At 40.4% G+C, this 5,161-nt stretch overlaps 1 pseudogene; it reads right to left on the minus strand.

Annotated features, from left to right (window-relative positions):
• LOC107568267 (uncharacterized) lies at positions 1 to 4,879 on the minus strand (annotated as a pseudogene).
• Between the last annotated feature and the right edge of the window lie 282 nt (positions 4,880 to 5,161).

Consider the following 5,161-nt stretch of genomic DNA (forward strand, 5'->3'; position numbering starts at 1 on the left):
CTAGGCTAGGCCATCACTGTGAAACACTTTCAGAGGATGTTTGGACTCATGGCAGCTGTGTCCAACATGATACCTTTTGGATTGCTGTACATGAGACCCCCTGCAGTGGTGGCTCAGGACCCGAGGGGAAACCCATTCAGTATGACCAGGGTTAGGTGCAGATGTCTTCGTTCCCTGGCCATATGGAAGAAACTGTGGTTTCTGTCCCAAAGTCCTGTGTTGGGGGACGAAATGTCATCACAAAACAGTGGTGACTGATGCATCCCTCACAGGCTGGGGAGTGGTCATGGATGGCTGCTTCACATGGGGCCTGTGGAGAGAAAATCATCTCTTCTGGCACATAAACTGCCTAGAGATGATAGCTGTGTTTCTTGCCCTGAGGCGCTTCCTCCCAGACCTCAGGGGCCACCATATTCTAGTACAAACAAACGACATGTTTGTGGTCTTCAATATATATCACCAGGGGGTTCTAAGTCACACCGTCTGTGCAGAGCAGCTCATCAGGTCCTCCTGTGGTCCCATTGGGGCTGGATCCCATGGTACAGGTGTGGCCGAGGCACACACCTTGGTAGCACTATTATGGATGGCCCGAGTTTGGTTCTCAGACCTCATAGCACTCATAGTGGGCCCTCTATGGGAGATTCCAGTGAGGAGGGACCTTCTCTCACAAGTCGGGGGCATGATACACTACCCTCGGGCAAAGCTGTGAAAAGCAATGGGTCTGGCCCCTGAGGGGATCAGCTCCTAAACTCTGGTCTCTTGGCTGAGGTCGTAGAGACCATTTTAAACTCTCTTTAAGCTCCCACCATGAGGGAATCAAATGGAGGATTTTCACCTCCTGGTGCAGAGAACTTTAGCACTGAAGCCACTGGGCAATTAACTGCCAGCTAGAGTTCCTCCTGGAGTTCATATGGAGTTGTGCCTGGACAAGCTTCACACCAGGGCAGGCATTAATCGTGTGGTCACAGTGGGTATTTCATTCCCCAAAGTGTTGTTATTGATGCTTCCCTTTGCCTTAATCCTATTAGAAGCTAACAATGTTTGGTGATGACTTACATTTGTAGCATCTGCGTATACATTTCGTCACGCCGCAACACCAAACAAGATTGACTAGTTTCACACATGCTTTAGACGCTGCCACAATGAAGGCTTCCCCAAAGTGTCATCAATGACTACGTTTACATGGACATCAGTAATCTAATTATTTACCTTATTCTGAATAAGACACTATTATATTATATTATGATTAAGGTGTTTTCATGAGTTGCTTTATGAATATTCCTTTCATGTTCCTGTTTTACATGTTATAGTACATAGATCGACTATAATGGCACATCTTTACGTCACCAAGCAACACCATCCGACATCCCCTCCAGAATTTCACATATAAACATATAGTTTGTGTTCGTTATGATGCCATATACAGTTTTGGGTGTTTAATTTTTAATTTGCTAAAAGCTTCAAGTGCCATTAATTATTTGTCATGCTATACGTGCAAACAGATGACGGCGGTGTTGAAGCCATGCTCTTTTATTTGCCGTCAAACGGTTGACCACTGCTGTGTGTATCCTGTTGTAAAATGTGGCGAAAAGTCCTACATGACGGTAATAGTGTGATTAAGGTGTGTACATGTCTATACTACACTTCAATAATGTAACTAAAATAGGAATACTCCACGTCTTAATTCGATTTCGGTTTACTTCGAATATGATTAAGGTAATCAAAAATCTCTGTTTACATGGTAGATTCTTAATCAGAGTATTGTCTTAATCGTGTTGTTGTCCATGTAAACATACTCATTGACGCGGCATCTCTTTCTCTTTTCCATCAGTAATAGCAGATTATTAGAAAGTGAAAATGTACTTTTTATTAAAAATTATGAATACTTGAGCAGACATACAGAGCTAGGGGCGAACTGGCCATCTGGACTTTCTGGAGAAATCCAGAACGGCCGTCGGCCTGGCTGCACTGTAAAAAAAAATTATTGTGTAAAATACCAGCAACTGTGGTTGCCAAAATTTCACCGTAAAATATATGGTGATAACGCGTAACACTTTACAGAATGCTTTTTAGAAACTATAAATTTTACAGTTGAGAATTGTTTGTTGTTTACAGTACATTACTCTTAAATAAAACAGATATAATGTAAACCTATTTACAGTCATTTACTTTAAAAATAGCAGCTGTAAATGTAAACTTGTTTTACAGTAAACTACTTTAACAAATAACAAAAATACTTTAAACCTATTGTAAGAAATTATAGTCTGCCTCGACCCAGCTTCCACTTCAAATTGCATATTAAACTATGCTCCTTTAGCTTAATTATCATATAGATAGTTCTTTCCGATCTTAATCATATGTAAATAGTACCTCCGGAGCGATAATTTGTCACTTATAGCATGGGAACAGCAGCAGGCCGTCAAGAACCATCTGCTGACCAAAAGGGTACATGAAAGAACTGCTATGGATTCTGTTTAATCTTATCACCTTAACATTTGGTTGTTCCCACTTGAGTGTACCAAAGATGTGGGAAGGGAAGGCTATCACTTTCATTGTCATCCGCAATTTACATTTAAAACGAAACTTAAGTTACATGTTGAGCGGGAAGATATAATTGTATACGTAATACAGTATAAAATGAGTGATTGCAGATCTGTTCCATTGTTTATTGCTTTACGCTGGGAGAAGTAGGTGTACTTCATAAGAGTTTTTACCTCCTCTGGACTGAAGGTTGCCTGTTCACTGAGCACCTTCAATGTTTCTTTTTTCTTCTGTTGACTTTCCAGTGTCTCACTGGCATGAATTTCATGTCCCACTGTATGCAGCCATATGTGTCCTGAACAGCTGCCCTTCGTTCAGCTGGGATTTCATCTGTATCATACTCATCTGACACTCGTTTGCTCTTCGGTATCCGTGGTACTGAAGACCGCTTTACATTTTCAATTCGAGCTTGTAACTGCTTGACCAGTGAGTGATATCCTGGTCCTATCACATCACCTTCTATAACATCTTGCAGTGACTGCGGATACTTTCCAACCATTTTCTTGGCAACTTCTGTCGAGGCTTGTCTATTGGGAGAAGCACAGGCATGCATCATCTCAGAAGCAACAATCTTGATAATTTCTCTACGCAACCATGGGCTTGGCCATTTCCCTTTCTCCAAACACTGCATCAAGGCTTCAGGAAGCTTCACCCATGGAACCTGGAAGCTGTCAACCCAATCTGCAGCAGTAATTAGGTGGCTGAGTGAGGGTGTGGGTGTGGGAGAGAGTGAGATTGAGAAGCATGCTGAGGATGCTGGAGAGGTTAATGTTGACTGGCCATGGAATCCCATGGTCTGTGCTGTAAAATTTATTGAAATTCAAATGTACTGAATGACATTTATCTTAAAGGACTAGTTCACCCGAAAATTTAAATTTGGTATGCATTTACTCACCCTCAGGACACTCAAGATGTAGGTGACTTTTTTTTTCTTCAGTGGAACAGTAAAGAAGATTTTTAGCTGAAACGGTGGCCCTCTGTGAGTCCTATAATAGAAGTCAAAGGGAGCCATCTCTTTGAAAGTCAAAAAACATATTCAGACTAAATTAATACCCGTTGCTCATGACGATACATTGAGGTCTTATGAAGCAAAATGATCGGTCTGTGCAAGCAACTGAATATTATGTACCTCAAATTCACTGTGTGTGCATACTGTCCTGAGAGCAATCGTTTACGTTGAACCGGTGAACATTGTAGCCAATCACAGACATGTTTTTTGCTTCTGGAATGCATATGGCCAGTCAGATGCATTTCTGATCATCCATTCGCATCTGTGATTGCCTGTTGCTCACAAATGTGGTTGGTGATATCTGAAATGCATATGATTGGAAAAATTTTATAAATAATGTTCAGTTTCTCGCACAAATTGATTGTTTTGCTTCATGAGACCTCAATGTATCATCATGAGCAACGGGTATTCATTTTGTTTTGTCTATATATATTTTTTGACTCTCAAAGAGATGGCTCCCCTTAACTGTCATTATATGAATCACAGAGGACAACGGATTCAACTAAAAACCTGTCTGAGTGTGAGTAAATGAACAGCAAATTTTCATTTTGGGTGAACTATTCCTTTATGTTATACATACAAATACATTACAGCATAATGTACTTACTGGTTTGTTTCCAAGCAGCCACCAATTTTCTAGCTTGAATTGGGCTCAGTACTGAAAGAAGATCTGCTTCTTGGATGTACTGAAAATCCTCCGTGGTTTCCACACCCAAAGATTGTAGCGTCTCTAATACAATATTTACAATTGCTAATACCAATGACAGTGCAAGGCATTCAATAGTGTGACAACACACTGTGTTTCAATGGAACCATTTGGTATCGATCCTTCACGTAGGAAGCCAACAGATAGAAATCAGTCAAGTCACTGATGTTCAGACACTGCATCTTTTCATTGTCTTTCCTCACCGAGTACACATGATACTGAGGAAGGAATTCTGCCTTGTACATTGACACCAGAAGATAAACAGTGTTGTTTTTTTTTTTTATCAAAATAAGCATAAGTTCACCAAACTCCACCAAATCAGTGTTCCCAGTGACAAGGAAATGTCTTTTCTTGTATGATGTTCTTTTATACAGCATTTCTACAGTGACCTTTGTGTTGGTCTCAGTGAAGTCAAATTTTCTGACTTCATCTTGAATGGCTTTACTGTATAGTACTGAGAAAAATGGACAACCACCTTTAACTTGCAAGACAGCCTGATCCATTGAGTCTGCTGAAAGATAAGCCTGCAACATCTGATGTCTGTCAGATAGAGTAAGGTTTTTGAAATTCCTCAAATTCCTTGCACATCTCTTAAAATAACTATGCTTACTTTTGAAGTGCATGGTCCATAGTCTGATCAAGGGGACCCATTTCAGGATCAGTGCTGGGTAATGACGTAAAAAATGGTGATTTGGACTCAGGTTAGTTTCTGGGAATAGAGCTTTTCTCAACTCTAAATATTCTTGAATAATTACATCAAGATATGCAACCTGAGCAACATAGATTTTCTGAGCACATATTAAATACACAATGTCTTTCAGCAGCAGAGTCAACTGCCACACATCATCTGCTGTATCTTTTACATTGTCACCAATTATGAGAGGCAGCAGTCTTAAAAAATTCCA

Source organism: Sinocyclocheilus grahami, unplaced genomic scaffold, assembly GCF_001515645.1.
Source record: "Sinocyclocheilus grahami isolate Dianchi unplaced genomic scaffold, SAMN03320097.WGS_v1.1 scaffold1230.1, whole genome shotgun sequence".
Classification (NCBI taxonomy): domain Eukaryota; kingdom Metazoa; phylum Chordata; class Actinopteri; order Cypriniformes; family Cyprinidae; genus Sinocyclocheilus; species Sinocyclocheilus grahami.